Source organism: Drosophila gunungcola (genome assembly GCF_025200985.1).
Source record: "Drosophila gunungcola strain Sukarami chromosome 3L unlocalized genomic scaffold, Dgunungcola_SK_2 000014F, whole genome shotgun sequence".
NCBI classification, from domain to species: domain Eukaryota; kingdom Metazoa; phylum Arthropoda; class Insecta; order Diptera; family Drosophilidae; genus Drosophila; species Drosophila gunungcola.
Genome location: NW_026453182.1, coordinates 556,593 through 565,571, shown reverse-complemented (window position 1 = coordinate 565,571; position 8,979 = coordinate 556,593).

Below are 8,979 nucleotides of genomic sequence, written 5' to 3'. Positions count from 1 at the left end.
TGTTACCGCAAGCACTTTCAGATCAGTCTATGTTTGGGGGGCTTTCAACACTATGATTATGTTTTTCGGATACGTTATGGGATCTGGATCTGGAACTGGATCTGGATCTGGATGTGATCTGATCGGTCTCCGACGCAACGCGGTTTGGGAACTCTCGATGTGTGTAACTGACACTTCGGCCACTAGCTGACGACTGATTTCTGGCTGAGAGGTTCGACTGGCAAGAAGCGTTTCTGTGTTTCGCCTACTGGCCGAACTCTTTGGCTTTGGCTTTGGCTTATGTACTCATGCACTCATGCACTCACACCGAAGTAGATTTACCAGTTTTCAGCCCCAGCTCTCTGATAAATCACGGCCAAAACCACCACCTTTAAAACTCGGATCGAGTGAGAGAGCGATCCAGCACGCACACAGGCGCACACTTCCTACTCAATTCAGGCTCGAGTGAAACATTAGCAGAATGTTAGCCCTCTGTTAGTGAATGAGCAAAACACTCACTCACTTGAGATCTCACTCGCTCTTTGACTCGATTTCGAGTTCCCTGTAATCCGGCCGATTTGCATTGCCCTGATATTGTTCGTTTTTCGGTTATTTATTGAAGAAACTAAGGGCGGCTGAATTTCTCGCTCACTCACAAACAATGCACACACACACACACACCACCTCGAGCCATTGACTTCATTTTCAACAGTTGCTCATTTTATTTTGCATGGGCGGAGCCTTTTTGGCCGCTCGAAATCGAAATGGTTGGAGGTTAATTTGCTTGGGGTCTTTAGTAAAACACCGTCGGCTTGTGAATTGAATTACCATCGACTTTGGATTGTAAAATCGATCAAAACTTGATTTTTCCCACATGCGCTCTGATTCATTCTTCTGCCAACTAAACATTTACATTAAATTTACTAATGTAATTATATAGTCCTAAGCAAACTAATTGACCCATTAAATGTTAAGTGCGTTACACAAATTACTTTCTAAGACTTTAAAAAAATCACTTTTTCACAGGGTTATTACCCGGATATCACAGCGTTGTGATTCAGATATGATCTAAGTAAGCTTGCCCAACATCTTCTAAAATATTGAATGTATAGGTCATAAAAATTTAAATACCTTATTTGTGTTATTTTGCAATTAAGACAAATTAGTCATTAATTACATAATATAATTTGTTAAATTAACTAGAAACTTTATACACACAAAACAGGTAATACTTGCCCTGAATGTATTTTTATCTCCTATAATATAGTTAACATACAGAGATGCTCAATAAAACACCAATATTAATCGATTTTAATTCCAACCCTTTTAAAAGTCAATTTCCAACATAATTTCCCCTTTATCCAAACAATGGCCCTTATGGCGGCACTTAACTCTTTTTATGAATATTTATTGTTGTTTGCTCAGAGCCAAAAGGATGTTAGAAGCTACCTGTTTAACCCTTTTATGTCGCTAACCTAGGTGCTTAACCCTTTTATGGATCTGCATTGTCCCGAAAGGGTTGTTCAACCAAAAGACAAGAACCTTGACTTTTCGACTACGAAGTGTGGCGTATTACAAAGTATAATTATTCAAGCGATATGCTAAACTATGTTTAAGGTATACTCTTTAAAAACCTCGTTAGCGGACTTCCCAGAAGATTCCGCATCTTTGACTTTCATTTGTTGCATCAGGAAAAGGTTTTCGAAGTAAAAACGTGGAAATCAGACAAAAGGCTTGTAAAAAAGTCAAAAAGCAACTAGAACCATCCTTCGAATTCTGCACCTCATTTTTCCCTCAGCAACCCACCCACCTTTTTTTTCTAATCGATTCATTTTTATAGCCCTCCGTTTTTTTCTATTTTCTCACACCATAAAAAAAAGACGCATTGCCGAAAATTCTTTAAAAAAAATGCTGTTCAAGCGTTTTTCGCGAATTTCCGCACAAGCAAATGGGTAATTTTCCCGGGTAATTAGTTAGCCCGAAAGGAGAGGAAAAAATAAGGACAATGTGACTTTAATCCGGTTTAATCCCCGGCTTAAGTTTTTTGCCGCCCGGCAACGCGTTCGCATCTTTGAGAAATAATAAAAAAAAACCGAGCCGAGCCGAGCGTCGCGTCCGCCGTCATAATTATGATCCTAGGATAATCTGCAGCTTAGGTAAGCTGATCCCGCGATTAGGTAACGCAATCGCAGGCTTAGGTACCCACAAGAATTGGCCTAAAAAACTCGGCCTGCCTCGTTTGCCACGTCTGCGCGTTTTTGGGCCGTGCGAGAGTCATAAAGTCAGGCCGGCCGGCCGGCCGTCCGGTTGTAACCATAAAAAGTCGAGCAGCCGATGGCCGTAACCCGAGCCAAAGCAGAGCACCACCCATCCTTCCACCCATCCGCATTTTTTAAGCGGAAAAGGGATAAAACGGTTGCCGTTTTGGCATATGTCTTAACCTTGAGCCGTGGGCCCGAACCAGAACCAGGACCTCATATAAAAAAGTCAATTGCAGCGGACGAGTTGCGTAAAAAAGTGACAAAATTTCCAGGGAAATCGCCTGAAGGTCGCCATTTCGGGAGGTTTTCTAAAAAAAAATGGTCGATCGGTAAAAAACACAATAAAAAAGTAACGCACAGTTTTGCGCTGACTTTTTGACTTTTCAACTTTATTTTAATTGCCCAATGTCGTAAAAAGGCAGAAGCTGTCGGAAATGTTAGCTACTAAATTGTGCCTAGGTATAACCCCTTCGGATTCGCTTGGTTCCGGCTATATGGCTATATGGTGATTTGGTGATATGGCAGCAGATATCAGCAGCCTCAAAATGTCAGGGAAGTCAAGAGCCCCGTTCGCATTTACATAGTTTTGATTGCATCATTTTAGCCAAATGACTGTATAACCAGCACATATCAATCAAATCGACCCCAGACTTCGTACGAACTTGTTCGGATTCAGTTTTCGGACTCGTGTTCGCTCTCAAAAGTAATTTGCATATTTTTGATTTAACAGCTCGGACTTAGCATTTTGTTTTGCCTTCATTGTTATTGTAATTATGTGCGAGAAATTTGCATTTTCGATATCCTACGCGCCAAGCTGGGCCTGTCTGGCCTGGTCCACAAAGATAAGATTGAGCTGGATTCCGCTAAATATTTTATGGCCAACATTACAATTAGTAAATTAATGGCTTACGGGCCACAGATTTAGGCATAATACCTCAGATAAACCAATGAATCACATCACATCACGTTGGATAACAACGCCATCGAGCCCTGGACGGAGATCCGAGATGTGTTCATTATCTGCGATGACTGTTCAGGTTTCATTATTTAGTAAAAATAGCTTTGATGACCGGCGACGGACGGCGGCAGGAGGATCTCAACTTTTCGTTATATAAAATTGGAGGCGGAAAATATTTATCGTTCACAACAGCTTTTCTATCTTACATGGGTGTAAATTAAGAATTGTTCGACATAGGCACTATTATTATCTAGTCTTGTTTGGAATGTGCTGGATTTTCATTGTAAAACGATTTTAATCTAGGGAATTCGTAAAGTGGGTTTCAAGGGCGCTTATATTTCTTTTCATTTATTTAAAACAATTTTTTGTATTATAAACTTTAAATATTTTAAATTACTTCATATATTTTTAAGAAATTCTTTTAGTAACATTTTTTTAATTTAAACTAAAAAATCTCTTTATAATAAAATATATTTGTAATTTCAAAACACTAATACTATACTATTTCTATTTATGTTTGGACTGGGATTAACGATTTAAAACCTTAAAGTAACCTTAAGTCACTTATGCAAAAATATGTGCGTTCTTCTTCTAAGTGAATAAAATATTTTTATACCCTTGCAGAGGGTATTATAATTTCAGTCAGAAGTTTGCAACGCAGTGAAGGAGACGTTTCCGACCCTATAAAGTATATATATTCTTGATCAGCATCACTAGTAGAGTCGATCTAGCCATGTCCGTCTTTCCGTCCGTCTGTCCGTCTGTCCGTCCGTCTGTCCGTCTGTCCGTCCGTTTATATGCAAACTAGTCTCTCAGTTTTTAAGCTATCTGCATGAAACTTTCCCAAAAGTTGTCTTTCTATTGCAGGTAGTATATAAGTCGGAACGAGCCGGATCGGACGACTATAGCATATAGCTCCCATAGGAACAATCGGAAAAATAAATGAAAAAAAATTATAACTTTGCTGTTTTTTAATTTTTTGTTTAGTTCTTCGAGATATAGTAATGGTTTAATATTTCAGAATTACGGTTTTAATTTCATCAAAATCGGACGACTATAGCATATAGCTCCCATAGGAACAATCGGAAAAATAAATGAAAAAAAATTATAACTTTTCTGTTTTTTAATTTTTTGTTTAGTTCTTCGACATATAGCAATGTTTAATTATTTCAGAATTATTGTATAAATTTTATCAAAATCGGACGTCTATAGCATATAGCTCCCATAGAAATAATAAAAAAATATAAAAATAACTATCTAATAATTGAGCTGCAAATCATCATAGTTTCAATGATTTTTTTTAGCACATACTCAAGTAAATCATAATTTAAATGTTTTCAAAAGTATTTAGTTAATGCAATAGCTGCAAGGGTATATGAACTTCGGCTTGCCGAAGTTTGCTTTCCTTCTTGTTTCAAATGAATTCTTAAATTTAACTTCCTTTAGTATGTATCTTATATTCGCACTCAGTTGAGCCCACACATCTATCTTTATTAGATTTATAGATAATTATATTTACTTTTTGCAAACATTTGCGAAAAATTACAAATTCAGCTGGGGGGGCAAGGAAAAGTCAATAAAACTTGTTTGGCTAATTTCTCATGGCATCTGGAAGTTCTGGATGTCTTTGATATGTGGTTGGTTCGGTTTCGGCTGACAAATGTCTTATGTTTAATTGTGTTTCGGTAATGTCTTCATTACGCTTTCGTTGTTCCTCTCACCTAAAACTTGTTTCAATGGCTTAGCTGGCTTTATATTTGATATATGGCTAGCGTTTATTGATTCTCTCGGCGGGAATTCAGCTCCGTAGTCGCTTATCACTGGATCGGACAATTGATATTGTATTGGAATTATGAAATTATGCAAATGCCGAAATATGATTATTGATGGCAGCACAAAACGCGAACAAAGCCCGGGGCAAAGGGGTTGAAATGGCTCCTAAGACTTTTGGCAAATATGAGATTTATAATCGAGTGTGACAGCATAAATAATAATTACGCTGCAATTATGACAGTAGGGTCTGCATGACACTGTGCGACGGAATTTGGGATAGTTCGATCTAAGCCTTTGGCCAAATCTGCGAGTTTTCCGTTATAAGTTGGAGTTTCCCTCAGCTCGCTGTCTGTTGTTGGTTGCTGGTTGCTGGCTTGGACCAACGCCAAACTTCCCACGGATCACAGTCCGGAGATCTAAGATCGCTAACGATATGTTAATATGTGGCCGAGGTACCCACATGTTTGAGATTAGACTCTGCTCCGGGACTGGGCAAAACCAACCTAAACCAGCGGAAGTCGGAGCTGCGGTTTGGCAATCGAATTTCCAGCCAGGCGGGAAACGCGGCAAATTTTCCAAAGCGTTTCGCGGTTTTTCACACAGTCTTCCTGCACGGCTGATCTCAATTAAATCCGCCTGGCTAACCGGCGACTCGGGACTTGTTTGATCGGATCCTGGCTTTGGAATTTTCACAGATTGCACAAGTCGGCGGGACGGTGACGAAGGATCTCGCCGCCTGACTGCCTGGCAAAACACGGACCAGTAAGCCTGGTCTAATGCTCGATAATCTATCTAAGCCACGAGCAAGTTAAGCTAACTGGGAAAAAACGCCGTCAATGGACAGCCTGCTGGGGAATTCCCCTTCTTCACTGAGCATCTTGATCTCGAGCGATCGGTCCTACGAACTCGATCTTACTACGAACCGAGATTAGCCAACATGACTTTGGTTATACCCATGTTGGTCTATAAGATCATAATTATCACGGCGTAAGTATGGTGCTGAAAGTAAAAAATAATTTGGTCTTCTAACGAACCGTTGTCATCTCAAAGCAATTATGTAACTTTGACATGAAAAATATTAAATGAGACGGGAAATTATCCGATATTGCATTGAATACAAAAATCAGTCTAAATAATAACAAAAGATTCTGAATTTTAAAAACTTGTTTAATTCTAAGGGGTTATTATTTAACCACATCAGTTTAATTTAGAACTCATCTTGTTAAGAAAATGTTCAAGTCCAATAGTTTAAAATTTATGTAACAATAGTTGAGTTTCTATGATAAATTTTTATTTGTGTGAACTTATTACAAGTTTCTATAAATATAAAGCTTAGTAAAATATATGATATTGATTTAAGCATTCAGCTTACGAACTTTTTCCGGCACTAATTTTCTATTTCTTGCACGATCAGTTCAATCATCAAACCCAACTTTGATTCCCAGGCAATTGCAACAAGTCCACGGCCCACACACATTAGTTTCCTGGAAACATATTTCATTGATTATAAATATGATTTCTCTTATCGATTTTAATGATCGCCCATAAAAATTCTGACCGGATGCGCCCGTTTCCACCCCCTCTAAATCTTTTTTTTTTATTCTTGGCTTCACTGAAAGAAACTACTGATATAAGTAAAATAAGAAATCTTAAAAAAAATATTTAATCCGTTTAATTTGGATAATACTATCTAGTTAGTTTTACATGCTTTCGTTTTAAGTACAAATAATTTTATATAAATTAAATATTAAGATAACCCTTTGTGAGTCTATTATTCCATGATGTTTCTACTTGAAGTTTGATTGCCTTCATTTTTGCCTGGAATATTTTGTACATTTTTTCTCGGTGTAGGGAGTATTCTGGCTTTCAGAGGCAACAAGTGCATCAAACGCCCCAAAAGCGACGGCAGCGCCAGTAGTCAACGTCATCGTTAGCTTTAAGGCTGAGTACAAAAAGTACTCAGTTATGCAAAGCGCATTTATGCAACGATACCCACCAGGGGGGTGGGAAAGGGAAAGGGTTGGGGAAGGGAAAGGAGAAGGAGAAGGAGAAGCAGAAGGGAAGCCAACGATCGTCGACCATTGACCATCGAACGATCATTTGGAATACGCCTTGGCATTCAGAACGCGCTGCATTTCCTGCCCGCCAACGGGTCAAAAAACTCGCCCACACTTCATAGACCCAGCTGAAAACTGCTGAATGAAATTTAATAATGCACCAAGAAAAAATCATTTTTATTTCAGAATAATTTAAAAGTGGACGTAAATTGGCTTATTTTGAATTGGGGCACACATGTATATATTGAAGCAAGATAGTTTGATTAAAATGAATTTAATTTCTTAATGTTATCTTATACCTAGTTAATTATATTGTAACTATTGGCTATTATAAATTAGATTAGAAACCGAATATATTCTTTAATTGTGTCTATATATATTTATATGTTTAAATGCGATTGAATTGATTTAAAGATTGAATATTATGATAATCTTAATCAAGAAAACCAAAAATTTTTACTGGCAGGACTTAACACATTTATTTATTATTAAGCAAATAAATTAATGTTTAAGTTTTAAAAAGGTTCACAATAAAATTATTTAAAGAGGTATCAAAAGTAAAAAAAGACTTGTGTTTTATATTATAATACGAGTTCTCAATTAAAAATAGCGTTATTTCAGATCATCCAATGCCTTTAATTAAACCTTTATTTTTTTTCAAGTGCTTGCATTCAAGTTGGGTCTAACTGTTGTACTGTTAATTAATTGAGTGCCCTTTGGCCGATTTAAAATGCACCGCATCGACCCGTGATCGGCCATAAAGACGTCTGGCTGGCGCCGGTGGTCAGAATTTAGGGGTTTACGTTTGCCCTTCGATTTCCCAAGACGGCAAAAGGCAGCCCAAGACCGACTCCCAGTCCCACTTCATTCATGCTGATCTGTTCCATTTCCAATTAGCTGCACGTTCGCTATGCTAATGACTGCATTTTTCCACCTTATCATGTCCTTCCGCCAGCTTTTCTGGCTTCGTCTTGGCTTTGCAGCGGCACATTTGAGCCGGCTTTTTTGACAAACTCACATGTCATTTGATTTTATGTTCACACGGGACAATTTATATGCTAATTTGCAGTGCGCATCAAAGGCGAGCCGTTGACGCTTGCCTCTGATGAAGGTGTTAGAGAAGTAATTACGCTGCATTTAAATGCTCAATTAGTGCGGAGACAGCGATGCAGTCGTTGTCTTTCGGGCCCCAGTAAAGACCCCTCGCCCCCCCTTTGGTGGTTCTTTTTCTGCACCACCCTCCTGTTTTTCCCCCCCACCTTGATTGGTGGAACCGCGCACATGTCACAAACGAGCGCATCAAACCTCAAACGCTTAAAATGTCGTTCCTTTGCGGCTCACCATCGTTATCCACCCACCGTTGTGGTTCCGCGGATTGCATAGATCATGGTTAAACAGGAATAGAATAAAGAAGTTTGTGGTCGTTCGGTGAGGCTGGAACTAATAAACAAGAAATGGATTCCGAAAACTCCAAATCAGCATGATACGCCGGAACTGTAATATAATTTTAAAAAAATATGATGTTCCATAACCAACTAAGCATTCATAAGAACATATAACCAAACATATTGTTTACAGATTACAATACATATAAGTTATGTTTAGAAAAATTGGCAACACCAAAAAAAAAGGTGAAGTGCCAAGAATATTTAAAATAAAATAATTTTAGTTCTATGAATACATTCTTTTTAAAAACTTGTAAGTTTTTATTTTAATAACACACAATTTTCGATTCAAATCAAGTCTCATTTTACAAATCAAGTCTCATAGAAAATTAATGAGATTTGTATATAAATATTTTTATGAATAATTCAAGTTTTAATTTTATAAAATAAAATTTAATATAACAATCTGCTTCAGCTTACTAAATACTAACAAACCAAAGTCATAACTTTTAATTCGATCAAAAAAAATTACTTTTTAAACTTTTGTCTTTATGAAAACAACTCTA